The following is a 17,705-nucleotide window of genomic DNA, read 5'->3' as shown; positions in this document are numbered from 1 at the left end:
AACACCAAACAGGGATTCAGAATAATCTTACTTGGGCATATATATATATATATATATATATATATATATATATATATATATATATATATATACATATATATATATACATATATATATCACACAAAGCCTGTTGAACGAGCTTAAGGCGCCGTGAACCTCTAATGGGGACTACCCGGATCACTTAGGTGATCAGAATAACGTTTTACCAAATCCGGCTTCGAAACACGAGGAGCCATATATATTTCATTAGCCCAATAAAGCACGTGGACTTTACATATATATATATATATATATATATATATATATATATATATATATATATATATATATATATATATATATATATATATATATATATATATATATATATATATATATATATATGTATATAATATATACTGTGGTTGTAGTTGAGTTGCCAATTCATGAATATAATTTTCTTCATTATTTAAGCAAATATACGAACATTTGGAAACTCCTCATGACCTTAAATAACAATGAATAGTTTATTATTATAAAAATTCTACCTTTGGTTTGTTTAATAATCATCCTGACAGTGATAGAGCCGAAAACAGATCCACCAATCACAAGCCCTTCACATACTGTACAGCCTTCCTTTATCAGGTATTGCCAGGTAAAATAGCGAACACGAGTATCTTTGTATTTTCTATTATAAAGACAAAAGACCGTATGTTGCAACTAAGAAAAAGTGTGTGTGGTTGTTCCTCATGAGCGGTTCAAATTTAGCCTTTGTGAGTAATTTGGGGGAACTCTTAATGATCACCGACTCTTGTTGACCACCAGCACCGCCTTCCGCATCCTCTGATTGGTTGGGACTAAGCCAATGAGGCGTGTTTTTTCTAGTAACCTGAGACTGTTATTGGCTGGTACCATCAGACCAATCACGACTCGTCTTTGGAGAATGTCTTACGGGTGTTTGTCATATTTATAAAACTCTATTAACTCACATATTAACTCTTCCAGATAACGATGATGGGGAATTAATCGCCGCAAGATCACGTGACATTGTTTACAGTTTGGTTAATTGGCGCTTGTGCTGCATTAATTCCAAAATTTGGTGTTTTATATTGACCTGGACTAACTAGAGCAGGTGTGTGTCAGGTGTGTGTCAGGTGTGTGTGTGTGTCTCTCTGGGCTCCCTCAAGTTACTACCTATCTTATCCACCACTCTCGATCCCCATTCCACCCCTCCCATTTGAACCCTCGTTACCATCCCTTCACCCCAACACTCGTCCCTCTCTATACAACATTCCCTCTTCAGTCCTCATCCTCCCTCTCTTCACACCACTCATCTCTTCAGCCCTTGTCACTATATCTCTGTTTATCTTCACACACACACATACACACACACACGCACACACACACACACACACACACACACACACTAACCTTACCCCACCTACCACCACACCGTCTCAGGTATCAGCTAATGAGAAGTTTACGTGTTACTCAGGTGTGTTCGAGCCCAGCAGGGGGAGGGGGGTAACTTAATGACCAAGGAGGGAGGGAGGAGCACTTACCTATACACCTGACGAAGCAAACCAGGAGGTAAGTGTCGTGCTGTAGGTGATGATGGGTTGGTTTTGCTTGATTCCTGGGCTAGTTCTGTGGTGTGAGAGAGAGAGAGAGAGAGAGAGAGAGAGAGAGAGAGAGAGAGAGCATCAGCGGCAGTTAACAGTCATTCAATAATAAGGTCCCCTAACAGTACAACTACACGCCATAAGCACATCAATATCACCTCCCAGTCAACAACCACACAACTACGAAAAAAAAAAAACCACCACACAAAATCTAAGACTTCACAGATTTTTACACAGAATGTTAAAACTGGACTCTGAAAGCACACAGTGAAAGGCCACGAGTCTACACGTAGAGGGTAATTGTATACGAATCTGTGACCTTTTCAATGCAGTAATGAAAACCTTGACCAGTTGTACGTGTTGATCGGTCGATGAGGAAATAGCTGTGTTAGTGACAGGATGTAGTTGGAGTGTTAGGTACAGTATTACAGGTTCATGACGCCATCTGCACACACAAACTAAAAATCAACAAGTATAGTTTGATACAGTAATCAGTAACCACAACGTAAAGGTATAATTCTATTTCATATTTTTGCTCTGTTAAAGGGATAGAAATTTATATCATAAGTTGTACATAAAGGGAAAACCAATTATTGTGTGTGGTGGAGGGGCGCTGGTGAGCAGGACATTAGTACACAAGGAGGCACTGCACTAGACCCACCGTCACTTCCTCAGCTGAAAAATTAGGTACCGATTCACAGTTGGGTGGACTTGGGGTGGTCGAAGCGCAAACTAACAACCCTTAGCATGAGGCGAGCTTTATAATCACCCTTACAGAATTTAAGAAGCAGAATTTACTAACTTGTATATGAAGGACTTCCAGGATAGTGTAAAAGTTATTCTGGTACCTGACATTATTACCTGGCTTGATTGACGTGTTTAGGATATTAATGATTTTAGAAAATATATACTTGGGAAAGAAATAATGGCAGAAACTGAGCTTTGGAGCTGAGAGAGGCGACCCAGATGTGAATTACAGAGGCAAGCAGATCTTATGTAGTGAAAACCACACCAATGATCTGAGAGAAAGGAGCAGGAATTACGATATTTAAGAAAATATGAATTGAGGAGACTTTCAAAGACTTTATACATAGTTGTTTTTGAGGGACAATATGGAGGGCAATGGAAAGATGAGAACAGACTCTTATTATAGGTATCCACCGAACCAAAACAAGCTGTCTGTCTGTCTGTCTCTTTTTCTCTCTCTTAAAGTATATAAGGACGGGCGGTATAAAGTTTCTCATAAAAACCAACTGTCAGAGATGAAGGAGTCGACCACCACAAGCACAGTATGACCACCACCACCACACAGTAAACATCAACATAACCGAGAAAAACCTGAGACAGAGACCGCAGCCGCCAACCACACACACACACACACCCACACACACACACACACACACACACACACACACACACACACACACACACACACACACACACACACACCACCCACACACACACACACACTTAATAAACTAACACCGAATAGAAATAAAAATAGACACTGTAAAGAATATCAGTCAAAATGTCCACACAGTTACCAGTATATAAAGTAGACAAACAGTACTACTTCATACACCACAAGACGCTTAGGAGGAGTAACAGATTCACTTTACACACACCCGCTGAGTTACGAGGAGGTGAGGGATCTGCAGGGCCTTGAATTTAACATGAGCCCCACAGCTGACCAGAAGGTGTGAACGTTTGTCTGATGTATAACTTTCATAAGGAGGTTTTGAATCGTTCTGGTGTTGTCACTCTAATGGCGTCTGTGTTTACCTTTGACTTTAGCGATGTTCTGCTCTTTGTTTTGTTATCTGTTAGAGGAATTGCAGCAAGTTTCAGCCACAGATAATATACAACAACTCCGTCTCTGTCTGTCTGTCTGTCTGCCTGCCTGTCTGTCTGTCTCTCTCTCACCACAAGTAAGACAACACCAACAAGCCTCTGCGGTATCCACTGATGAAGTCGTCTCAAGAGGGAAGTATTTACTGGTGATAAATCTTCATCTCTTCCTGACAGGCTGATCACATCGTCTGATCTGTCTTCCTCACAGGCTGATCACATCGTCTGATCAGTCTTCCTCACAGGCTGATCATGTCCTCTGATCAGTCTTCCTCACAGGCTGATCACGTCCTCTGATCAGTCTTCCTTGCAGGTTGATCCCGTCCTCTGATAAGAATTCCTCACAGGCTGATCAAGTCCTCTAATCAGTCTTCCTCACAGGCTTAAAACGTCCTTTGATCAATCTTCCTCACAGGCTGATCACGTTCTCTGATCAATCTTCCTCACTGACTGTTAGATACATTGTTTGTATACCTGCACTGCCTAGATAATTGTTTAAATACCTAACCTAACCTAACCTAACCTAACTTTAACATTATAGGAACCCTTAGACAAATCCTCTTAAGTTTCAGTATAATTTTAATGGTCCATATTTATGTGTTTTCGTCCAATAAAATTTCTTCCGGTGGAAATTGGTTTATTCAGTGGATTTTTTCGTCCAGTACAATGTTGCTCAATGGGATTTTACGTCGTGGGATTTCGTCAGGAACACAGCGTCGAAACCTTCTCCTTCATCTCTTCTTCCTCGTCCAAACCTTTCACGACTCCCTCACACTGTGGTAACTGCCCCTCCCCCCACATGATAACACCCCCCACATGATAACACCCCCACATGATAACACCCCCACATGATAACACCCCCACATGATAACACCCCCACATGATAACACCTCCACCCACATGATAACACCTCCCCTCACATGATAACACTCAGAAACAAAATCCTCACGATGTAAAATCCCACAGAGAGAAAGTGAATTGTAACATACGCTGTTACTAAGACATATGACTGATAACAACAGCCATATATAGTGTAAACATGTACACATTCCTAACGTTCAGACATAACGAGACAAAATTACGTACAGAGTGAATTCCTTGCGTGGTTCGTTCCAGGAAAAACTACTTTTAACACAGACATTTTAGGGTAACTATGTTGGTAAATTGGCGAGGCTGAGTCAGGACTTGTCGTTGCAACGTTTTTGTCTGGATCGACGCTCCTATACTTATTTCTGAAGGCATGGTTTTTGGTGCTGGAGGAGGAGGAGGAGGAGGAGGAGGAGGAGGACGGGGAGGAGGAGGCGGAAGAAGATGGAGGAAGGAGGTGGGTCATTATTAAACCATTAAGTCATCCCTCACACACACACACACACACTCACACACACACACACACACTCACACACACACACTCAATATGAAAGCCTGGTAACACGACACATTATCTCTACTTACACTCTCCACCCAAAACAATTTTACGGATTATAAACGCTCATAATACCCGACCTGACGTGGAACAGAAATACACCATGATATATTGGTGAAAAAAACCCCACCACGTATAGTTTGGCAATGGGCTGAGCTGTGATTATCTCTTGGGGTGATTATGGCGTGTAAGGGCTCTGAGATTATTATGACAGGTGAAATACAACCTTAGTGTCCACGGGTTATTAAGATTATTATTACCTGTGTGTATGAGCCCCCAAAAAAAGATGTTTGTTGTTTTCATGTGTTATTTTTATTCATTACATATATACATACATATATACATACATACATACATTTATACTGTACATACATACATAATACTGGTTGCCCCTCGTGTAACGAGGATGGCCGGCACAAGGGCCATCTAGGCGTGAATTTGTTTAAGGTGTAGAAGCTGTCGCCAACACAAAAACCACATCCTGAGTTAATGAGTTGCATGACCCAGTGTCAAGGAATAGTCCGAGAAGACCGGACAATTCGAATTGCACCAGCTAACCATTACCCCGGAACACGATCCGTAAATCGATTAACATTCAGGTTCGCAATTACCAGTTCTGCTGGGTAGACAGAGGCAAATGGCGTAAAGAAACTTGCCCATAGTTTCACCCTGCACGGGGATCGAACCCGGGTCCGCTCGCCTGCGAGGCGAGCATGCTGACCATTACACACACACATTAACATCATGTAACGATTTAACTTCTATATGCTATCTGGAACTGCATAAGGCCAGGTTATTAAGTCTCTTTGAAGCTGTGTGGCCGGATTTAGTGATCATTTAGTTGTTAAAAGCAAGACTCCGTGGCTGCGGTATGTGATGGGTCTGTCTCAATTAATGTCTAGAAACTTATACTGTGAATCATCAGTGTGTGTATTTATGAGTTTACAAGTGTGAATTATTCTCCACGCAATCTTCCGTTCGACTTTTCTTATTTGGGTACACTAGTGTTTAAGTTCTCATAAACACCTTTCATTGAGGAGCAGCTGGGGTAGTGGGGTGTTAGTCTCGCCTGCTGGAGTCCTTATACCACCATCACCATCATCACTACACGTCGACGCTCCCTCATTACTATGGAGGATGGAACAAGTTCATTAAGACAACACGGCAGGAGGTAGACGGGCAGTAGTACTAGTCGTGTGCACTCTGAGACTAACACGCACCATTCACTACCCCTCCCCCCTCCCCTATCACCACCTCACCATCACGGTATAAATACTCACGTTCTGGTAAGCACACAGTGATAAGTTACGGCCTCGTATATTTCCTAAGTGGTCTCGCCTGTACGTCTTTAAGAATGAATACTCAATTACACAGATTAAATGGTAGACGGAGGCAGAGCCAACACTTAGAGGCACTTGAGGAACGAGGCTTGCAGTAGCGTTGCCCACAAAAGCCCACAATCGGTAAAATAAATGGCACAGTGTGAGGTCCAGCAGCACTATTATGGCGCCACACAACCTCACCGTAAACATCCGGGAACTCACTAGTTTTTTTGGTTTATTGCAGGTTGACAGCGGAAACTCTTCAACAAACTCCTGCAAAGCCACACTACTGGGTCCTCCAAGCTTAGGCAAATTACACACAAACAACTCCTCCTCAAACCTCAACTATGATGTTTAGGACGTAGAGCAAAACGAGGAACAGAGTAAAGATAGTGAGATTACACCCAGGAATTCAGACTTGTCTTCTGAAGTAACAATATTTTATCGTTGTAAGAAGGAGTAAATAAACTAAACAATAAATTACTAAACCTCAGACATGAAATTCAGGTTTGCCAAATACTGCACTGAATGATATAAGAAAAGTCAAACTAAAATCTGGGAATTATGAGCTACATTTGAAAATAATTTAGGCTTGTGATCCCATCAAAATAGAGGAAGGAAGGGCAGACACCAAGGAAATTATCAAACAACCACCAGATATTTGACAATAACTTCGACTCTGCACGTTGTAGGACGATGACCAAAGTGTCGACACAAATTCACAAAACGAAAGCTAAATTATCGAAAAAAATATTCCACCCACAAAATTATCAACAAAATCTACAAGAAATACAAACTTAAATAATCAATTTATTTATTTCGCGAGCATACCACAACCCCCACCCTCCCTCTGCTCCTCCCAGTCCCCCTGAGGAGGAGGTGGGTGATCCAGGATGTCTCAGGCCGGACATAGGGACGCAAGGTTTCAGTGTTGGTACGAGGCAGTCATTACAGTAAGTGGCGGGGGTGAGCACAGGGTCACCAGGTCATGGATATACTGCCTGTACCCTACCCAGCCACTGTGGACCCTCCGGTGTTCTTCCTGTCAAGAGTTTCTAAGTAAATCATCGTAAGTTTATTTATTATTCTATTTTTTCTCGTATTTCTTAATGCTCTGATTTATTTCTCTCTGAGTGTTCCTACAATCTTTGTTAATAAATAGTTTACTTAAATGATGTTCTCCTGTAGTAGTAGAAGTAATTATTATTATTATTATTATTATTATTATTATTATTATTATTATTATTATTATTATTATTATTATTCTATTTTGCCCCAGGCCCCGATGTGGGTCAGTGACCTGTGACCGGGTGGGCTAATCCCCATAATAATAATACAAAAATCCTCTTATAGCTATACCTTCCTCATTTATTACCTAACTAACCTAATACAAGAATATTTACCCTAGCTGAGTTAGTTAAGACGACCTTCAACACCCCAACTGCCCCCCTCCCCCCACCACAACCATCTCATAATGCCATATAGGCTATTAGGACCTCTCAAAAACAGCCCTCGGGAAAAGCCTCGTGTATGTACTAACGTTGTACTAAAACTGAGCATAAGAAACGTCATATATCCTGCCATCCTCTCCACCACTTCCTTCAGTGACTCCGAGACTCAGCCAAATAAAAAAAAAAAATGCACAGCGATCACACTTCTTCCCGTTGAATTTATAGGACCATAAACACGACCCTGAGATAAAAACCATGAGTTACAGCCAACGTTGGTCGAGACTCAAACGAAGGAGAGGAACTAACTCTCACTAGGTGTATAATTCGGTGGAGAATAATATAAACAAAGGCTTCCCTGGATGAGTTCCGAGTGTACAAAATAAGGTGCTTGCAAACCTCAACTTGGAATCGTTCACTCACTAATGACACGACGACGTAAACTATGATATTTCGATTTTGATTAAAAGAAAATAGTTTCAGTATCAGCTGGGTATGTTAACAATGTGGACAGGTTCCTTGCAACGTCTGGGTACGTGATATGCTTAAGTACACGCTTGGTGGAGTGATTGTGAGGGAACGCCGTCTATTTTAGTAAAGAACTTATGCTGAGTAAGTAGTAACGTTTTGTCATTATTCCTAGAGAAGCGTATATTATGTATGTGAGTCCAGTACTAGTCGTGGTCAGGCAGGTGTGTAAGATGCTGACAACGGCTGCAACGCCACCGTGTCCAGATGGCATATATAACGTCCTCAATTCATCACATTTATACGTCAACATTTCACGTAAATATCTCGTTTTCTCCGCAAGTGGGCGTTGGGCAGCGCACACCCGCGGTCTACGTGAGTTATGATACTACGGGGAAGTAATTCGTCGAGTCAAAGATGACTCAGGGAGTGTTTGTTGAGGGAACCACCACCACCCTTGGGAGCTTCCCCTTCCGTCTATGTTTCATATTTTTGTAGTGATTTTGTAGTCAGGTTATGATAGCCTAAATAAACTAAAAGCTATAACAAGTAAAATAAGAGTTTCTTAGCTTGTGCAATGGATGGTAGTTGGAGAATCATTTGGACACGTGGGCATCTAGTAGAAGGTTACAGGCTGATGACTGTACGTCTTAAGATGCACAGATAAAACAATAAACCGAGTTGGTGTATTCATTAGAAGATGCCAAAATATCTAGTGGTTTGTAGATTTCCACGCCTGAGGTTAGATGCGTCCATTTCCTCTTAAGTCTACAGCTGGTCAAGATGGTTGACCCAGCGTCTAGCCTAGAGGCGGCGCAGCTCACTCCACCCGTGAATTAGGAGGAAAAATATCCTAGGTCTAATATTAATCATCTTCGAGACCATAAATAATAGTTGTTTTTTTTCGGTAAACTTATTATTAAATCACGCAGTGAGTTTTCAATAAATTTGGTATTCATGCAAAGTGTGGTGTAGAGAATTAGAGAAGAGTTGTTTCATACAATGTATAAAGAGAGAGAGAGAGAGAGAGAGAGAGAGAGAGAGAGAGAGAGAGAGAGAGAGAGAGAGAGATTCGCTGGCAATAACCAAGAAAACAATAACAATAACACCCCTGATCGAGAACAACATATAAACACAACTATCAGAATGTTGCATGTGAACCGGACGTTTGTCACTGGAGGCGGAGAGCACCCGGTTCCACTCGGCGGCGTCCTCCTCCTCCTCCCTCAGGCAGGGAACACGTGCTGATGACGGGTTGCTCTTTAGCCATTCACTAAATGTGGATAAGATCTTCACATATCACCGCTGCTGGCTTGTTTGCGAATCCCCAAGCCATGATTATCACACTTAGAATACCAATTTAACCGAGCGTCGGGTAACGCTCGCGCGACCATTTACTAGCCAAATGCCCCACCGAAGACAAAATCTCCCCAACAGGATCGGGAGGGAAGGAGGGAGGGATGGAGGGAGGGTCAGCTACAACACAAAATGACCCCCCCCCCCTCAGACGACTGCCTCACGTCCGGGAATAGGAGGCAGATCTTCAGCCTTCTACAGTTTCTTATACCACGATGCATTCACTCCATCCACTTAGGACCAGAATGTACACGTGAAGACCTTTTTACGATGGATGACTTTAAGATAATCACTATTAACTGGCGACGACCAGAACGATCACCTGAAGGAGGATTCATTTATGGACTGGAATGCACCCTTTAAGAATCGCGTATACGGTTCGAATATATTCACAATACACGCTGGATCAGTTAGCAGTCATGGGAATCACTCTGGCCCACAATGCACCCATTCCAGTCACTCAGGGAATATTTATCTCCGTTTCCTAATAAATATAACATGGGAAATATTGATCTATATTTCCCTGTGAATATTACACCTCACGCATCCTGTACAGACGTGTAAAGTGTGGCAATATAACACCAGGCCCACAACACAAGGTTCTTATCCGAGAGTGCATTTGGTCAATACCACCACCACCAGGAGACGACCAACCAACAACGTTTTCAAATACTGCTCCGGAAATCCTCGTCGTCTTGCCACCAACATCTTATTTTCCCGAGCGTTGAATATTGGGGTGGAGCTGTGCCTTCTTTCTGACGTAGGGGATTTGTTATCACCGAAAATGTATATAAAGATAGTAATGACGTTTGGAGATGAGCAGCTCCAGTCACATAAATATATCGAGAGAGAGAATGTGTTGATCGTTGCAAGAGTCTTTGGATATCGTTGGGCTATTTCCTGTTTTTTTTTTTGCTGGAGGTTTGTACAGATGGTAGTATTTGTGGTGTTAGTGGTACTGTTGTTGTGGTGTTGTGAGTGGTGGTAAAGATTTGTTGGTGATAGCGACTGAATCTCTATCATTACCAAACACCTTACCATGAAAATTACCATAACACCTCCTATACGATAAATCAGTACCATGATTTTGAAACTGTTTCCTTTCTACCAAACGTTGAACATTACCTCTACACCCACACCGAGCTTGTACCGTGCATCAGCGACAGTCACGGGTACTGGGTAAGAAACTGTTTTATGCGTGTCACAAGCATAAACGACTAAATCACGGTTACTTAACAGACTACTATAGGTAAAGACATCCGTGAATGTGAGACCAAGTTCAAAGGTGAAAGTTTATTTACGTATATTTTTAAAGTGATTTATATGAGGAAGTTATCAGCTCAGGATATTATCAAGAAGAAATAACTGTGATCTGTATAATGCAAGGTGGCGCCTTCCTGAACCAGCGGTATTGTTATAGTGACTTAAGGGCGACACCAACACGCACAGCGACACGTTATATTAGGCACCATCTTACAGCTCAAAAGGTATCATCGTCCTCCTTATTGGTCAAGATTTAGGGGTGTAATGGGGGGGGGCTGATGTATGACGTCATTAAAATACTCACCATTTTCTGTATTCTCAAACATAAACAACTGATAAATTACACATTGTAAGTAGAGACACTTGTTTAGTGCCTCACCCACTGTGCCAATCCTCACAACCCGAAATTAAGAAACCCACAACAAACTTTCTCTCGAGATAAATATCAGTTGTTCGCTTGTGGTTGTTTGCCTTCAGTTTACGATCCGCGTTCCCGCCAGATCTCAGTCATCACTCCCGCCATCACAGCCTCAGTGAGAAACGACTGTACAGTATCCTCTCGGCTGTGGTACAGTCTAAACTTAAACTGAGGTCTAAAGTCAAGAGCCACAGCCACAGCTACAACCACAACCACAACCCCCAACCACAACCACAACCCCCAACCACAGCCACAACCCCCAACCACAGCCACAACCACAGCGATTTACGGTTATATTCTCCGGCTTTCCAACATCCCAAATCCTGCCATTTTACTGACACAAACTTAACATAAGAATCGTGTAAAGGACAATATCCTGAAAACGGAATGAGTGTGTGTGTGTGTGTGTGTGTGTGTGTGTGTGTGTGTGTGTGTGTGTGTGTGTGTGTGTGTGTGTGTGTGTGTGTGTGTGTGTGTGTGTGTGTGTGTGCTCTTTTGACACTAGGGCGTCAGTAAAATAAAAAAACACACAACATCTATCCATAAATTGTATCCATAAGTGGGGCTTCTCGGGCTGTGGGTTTCTTTTGAGTCTTGTCGCTTTAGTAGAAGTGAGTTCCACAAACGCGGGGAGGCCTGAGAACCGCCGCCTTCTAGTGCCTACGGGGAACAACACGACACGAAGGCTATAATATCTCCTATGTAAATAAGCATAGAGAAACGTGAAAATACGGTAATTGTTATGGTGTTACAACTGTACCTTAATGGGGACGCAACAATACCCAACAGCGAAGTGAGGTAGTCGTAGGGGCCTTTTACTGCCACGGAGGCCCCATCCCTAAACGCCAGGGTGTGCAGCTTAACGCATTATTTCACTTCGTTTTTGCATATTGTCTCACGCTTGTTGAAGGGAATTGAGTGTAGGTGAACCCAATGACCTGTAAAGAGGCATGGTAGGGTGTGGAGGGTCGTACATGGTTGTACAGGGGCGTGAAGGGGTATGGAGCAGCGTAAGGTGGTGTGGAGGGGCATTGGCTGTCACGGAGGGGTGTTGAGGAACGTGTGGAGGGTTAGGGTTGAGGACCTCCCAACTTCCCGTATACTGTAATGGTTACCCGCGACGCCTCACCTCCTGACGGGGATGATGACGCCCACTTGAACAACAACAACAACACCAGCATGAGCATTTAACACTACCTGAAGTTGTTCCTCTTCACGCAGCACCAGTACGAACAATCAACTACGCCTGGCTCTCTTATCCACTGTGTGTGTGTGTGTCTGTATGTGTGAGTGAGTGTCAAGTGTGTGTGTGTGTGTGTGTGTCAAGTGTGTGTGAGTGTGTGTGTGTGTCAAGTGTGTGTGTGTGTGTCCAAGAGAGCTAACATCTTAACAGGTCTTCGTCTTCAAAACATGTCAATAAATAAACTATTCCTTAATCAAGAAATCATTCTAGTCCCGTCAGCTCCTCTTTGTATAAGCGGCAGCACCAAGAGCCTCCTGACGGCGCCTCATACCTTCCCAGCGCGTCGTCAAGTCTATTTGAGATATATCATTAAGGGTAATTATCCCGACGGCAGTTCATTATTGATGGCTGTTGTTATTGTTGCGGCCGCTGCATGCTTATACGTCAGCAGCTCAGTTATACACCACAGCATGTTAACACCGCCGTAATTATACAACTACTGACGAAGTAATGGATATTATTATGACCGTGATAAGACTTCGTGACGGTTATTATGGTATGTGAAATTACGAGACTCAGTGGGTGTTAGTGGCGAGTTGTAATGCTTGTTATCATCCAGGATATAGTTTATTTAAATTTTCTAGCCGGATATTTTGGTTCAACTCGCCATAACAAAAGTGTCTACGGTACGATAGACTTTTGTGGGATTTTGACGATATTTTTGTTGTTAATTTTTTTCAGGTTATGGCCCACTTAACCGATTAAATATGATGTCATATTCTTAATTTAATATATAATTTCTTGAGAATCCGGATTCCTAAATTATCTTGAAGATGGAAAATGAACCTGAAGATAAAAAGCCTGAAAGAAGCTTAAAAAAACTGACAAGAAAAATCAGATACAAGAAAAAGGTTGATAGAAAGGGGAGCCAGATAGAAGGACCACACTGAACCATCACTCACAAGGTATAGTGGTAGTTGGAAATAAACAAGGGCGTGGGAAGGCAGCCATTGGTCAGCGCCTGAGTCTACCACCTGTCAGGGCTCTCGTTACCTGACTGGTGTAGGTGTTCGCTTGTTCACAGGGAAGACCTCCAATAACTATGATCACTGGTGGTTTACAATGGACATAACTTATTACTACCTGAGACATATGGCGCCTTGTTTGGGTGGGTGAGGGGTGGGTGAGCGTGGGTGAGGGGTGGGTGAGGTGTGTGTGTGTGTGTGTGTGTGTTCAAACTGTTTATATTTTTACCGAGTGGATGAAATTACGTACAACGAAAAGATGCCCTAAAACACACACACACACACACACACACACACGGAAACAGACCATACACTCGTTACTCAACAGTTTTCTAACAAGGGTAATAACAGCCCTGTATGTAATAATCACCTCGCTAGTAGTTATTACACTTCGTTTGTTCCTGTACGTGTGGCCACCGCACTAACCCGATGATAAATTACATTATAACCCAACTTTAGTCAAACACCGCTTATGGGCCACGGGCGAGGAGGGGAGCGTACAGCGTGGGAGAGAGAGAGAGAGAGAGAGAGAGAGAGAGAGAGAGAGAGAGAGAGAGAGAGGGGCTGGTTTACACACGTCGATAATAATAATAAGTCATCAGGTTCGTCTATGTTATACCGGAACTGCACACCTATGAGTTCCTCCCGGCGGTGGTTCGTAAGTATGCATCCAGTATCTTGTTAACATGAATCTTATCTTAATTTTACATATACGAGTTCGTTTTTAATCACAAGTAACTTTACAGTGTTGAATCTTTAGATGGTCTGAGATCCTGACACGGGTAGGCAGCTCCTGGCCTATACTCGTGTTGCAACTTATTCGTGTGTTAAAAAACCTGATTTGATTTAAGCTAACCTGACCTGACATGGCTTAACCTAATCTAATCTAACCTAAACATAACCAAACCTGACTTAGCCTAACCTAACCTAACCTGACTTAACCAAACCTGACCTGGCTTAACCAAAGGAGCTGTAGCTTGTCAAAATAGTAGGAATTTTTTAAGCTTATATTTTTACGAATGAGATTTTGTTACAGATGACCTTGTAAAGATTAGTGTACAAGGCCCTGTTTCACTGTTGCACACACACACACACACACACACACACACACACACACGGAAGTCTAGCTGTAGTGTGGCAGAGTAGATGATGTGGTATAGTGTGGCAGCGAGGAAGACAGTGTGGTAACATAACGTGAGTGGTAAATTGAGAGATAACGAGACCGATAATGTATAGAGGAAACACCCAAACGACAGATGACGGAGAGGAACACAAAGGAACACAAAGGCAAGCGAAGGGTAGAGAGGAGAGAAAAAAGGAGGAGGAGGAGGAGAGATTAGCAGGAGGAAGGTCAGAATAAGGGTGAACAGTAAGAGGAGGAAGAGGGAAGGAAGGGGTAAAGGAACAATGAAAACAATGAAAAGTGGAAGAAATTAGAGGAGGAGAAGGAAGAGGAAGAGGAGGAAAAGCAAAAAGAGCAAAAGGAGGAGGTAGAGCAGAAAGAGGAGGAGGAGGAGGAGGAGGAGGAGGAGGATGGTGTCTCTCATTCACAATTCCTGGTAATAATTTTGTGAACTTACGTCAATTTTTTTTTCTCTGTTAATGAGGATTAGAGAAAGTATCTACCTTATCACGATATAGAGAGTCTCAGTGCAATTTTTACTTCATTCTTTCTGATTTAAGTGAGGTAATTAATGGGAAATATCTCCTCGTATGAATGTTTGAGAACCCTTTTTGACTTTGTTTCTCACGGGTGATTTAGTACGGGACTTATGAAGACTAACGTTAGACACTCATCGAAGGAAATTGAATCTTGTCTCATTTCCGGGAGTTGTGAAGAAGTGGGACGTCTTCATGAGGGGTGAGGGCTGTTGGGTGAGGGCTGTTGGTTGTTTATTGCGGGCTGTTGGTTTTTCTGTGGGCTGTGGGCTGTGGGCTGTGGTCAGTGGGTTGTTTAGTACTTGTTACGGGCTGCGGACTGTGAAATAAAGGGTTGTGTACTGTACATGCGAAGGGGGGAAGGAGGGAAGGGGGGGTATCTGCTGCCTGCCTGACTCCGGGAGTGCGGTTCTGTTCTCTCACCCTCCGGCACCTGAAGACTCACACCGCCGCCACCACACCTGCCTGATTTACACCTCCAATTATTCTCATTATTGTTAGCTTCAAGCGCAGGTGTTGACATTACATTGATATTTACGGAAAAAATAATAGAAGTGTAATGTAAAAAGATGGTTGAAGATGTCTGTGTTTTTGTCATTTATTGTGGGAAACGAGAGCGTAATACATTATCATTAAGGTGGAGTCTTTACCTGACAAAACAAACACAGGGAAACGCCATATTATGATGAGCTTTACTTTCCAGACATTAGACGTGGGATTAGGACATAAAATACAGGTAGTTCTTTCGTATCAAACTCGAGCAAGTCACTAAGGTTGATTGACCACTAAGGGGGTGTGTAGTGAGAGGTGAGGTGGGAGAGAAGGTAGGGTGGGAGAGAAGGTAGGGTGGGAGAGAAGGTAGGGTGGGAGAGAAGGTAGGGTGGGAGAGAAGGTAGGGTGTGAATTCGAAACTTTCTGAATCTGAAGCTTTGTGGATCCAAAACTAAGTCAGAGGATGGTATTGCCGCCCGGGTTCATTCTCGTCAGTCCTCCTCCGACCTGCCTCGCATTTATTCCTCTGCTGGTTTATCGGATTTTAACTTCCCACACTCGGTAAAGCTCACATCCGCAAATGAGAGGAAGCAACCGAGCGTAAATCTGTCATGTGTAATTGTAATTGTGTGTGTGGGGGTGATGTATGGCTTAATTAGTCGTTTTATTTGTTTTGGGTACCTGAAGGTGTGTGTGTGTGTGTGTGTGTGTGTGGCGTGTGTCCAGTGGGTGGGTGGGAGGGAAGGGGGGAGGGCAGGAAGAAGGCAGGGGGGAGGGAGGTAGGGGCTCTCACTTCACTGGTCACTATATTATGGGTAAACTGTAGTTGCGGTTCATATTATTAGCAATATTGGGTTAATCTAAATTTGTAGAATAACATTTACAGGTAGTACATACAAAGATGCTGAAGGGATTATGTCACCTTACTCCAGGGGTAAAGTTGTAGTCCTCAAGGGGTTAAGTCTTCCTCTTCAAAGTGTTCATGTATTCTTGGTATAAATTACGTCTTTATTGCTTTATTATGTCTACTCTCTCTCTCTCTCTCTCTCTCTCTCTCATTTTCTTTTACCAACGGGTGAAGAAAGTATGTTACAAATCCAATCCGTTTCGCTTCTTACCTGTGGCGTGGCTCAAGGCTGCCTGACCACCATCACTCACTCCCTGCTACACACACGTGGGCTCTCTCTCTCTCTCTCTCTCTCTCTCTCTCTCTCCAACACCCATCAATTAGCGACTTGTGATGAACGTATGTTATTGTTGCTGTTGCTACATCCGCTATTCCTCCGTCACTTACACAAACATCACCTCGTTATCTCATCACCCACTTGCTGTTTCACCACACACACACACACACACACACACACACACACACACACACACACACACACACACACACACACACACACACACACACACAGTTTCCCGTTCTTGCTGGGGCTGGGATGTGATAAAAGTAGATAATATAAATGGGGTCGGATAGAAGACACTACCTTGGGGTACACCGGTCACGAGAGCAGGGAATTTATCTCCGCTGTAAACTTTACACTCCTGCCGCTCAGAAAGTTTCACAGCAGTTATTCGGTGTTGGTAAGGAGAACTACTCGAAGGATCTCGTATGATAAGCCAACACTTTATCAAACGCTTTCAAGACGCCACGGAGAGTAAGGTTGCATTGGTAAACAGTTATTGTTCCTCTGGTTAGGTTATGTTTTCAATCGAGGGTTGCCTGGATTGTGGTAGGCTTGCGTTTCTCAAATCAGAATTCCCTATAAGTCTTTTGAATCCTAGTTGAAAAAATATTAAATCCGCTATTGCTCTCTCTCTCTCCCTCTGTACCACTTAACATTCCTCCCTCTACCACACCCCTCATGTCTCCTCACCACCACCTCACCACAGAGTCCTTCCTTCACCTTGTGACCTGCGGCTTACAGATTCTTTTCTTTCTCATCCCACCACACCTCCTCCGCCTCCTCTTTCTCTTATCTTTCTCCTCCTATCCTCCTTTTACCCTCCCACTTTTTCTCCTCTTATCATCCCACCCCACTTCTTCCTCCTCCTCTCCTTCTCCTCTGATCTTCACCCCCCTTCGACTTCCCTGGGTCTTTGTTATTCTAATTTCATCTTATTCTTCCTGTCTTTTTCTTACCCTACAAATTGCTCATTCATTAAAGCTCGTAAGCAAAGAGGGAGTAATTATTT

This window comes from Homarus americanus, unplaced genomic scaffold (genome assembly GCF_018991925.1).
Source record: "Homarus americanus isolate GMGI-L3 unplaced genomic scaffold, GMGI_Hamer_2.0 scaffold30768, whole genome shotgun sequence".
NCBI classification, from domain to species: Eukaryota; Metazoa; Arthropoda; class Malacostraca; order Decapoda; family Nephropidae; genus Homarus; species Homarus americanus.
This window is presented reverse-complemented; position numbering follows the sequence as displayed.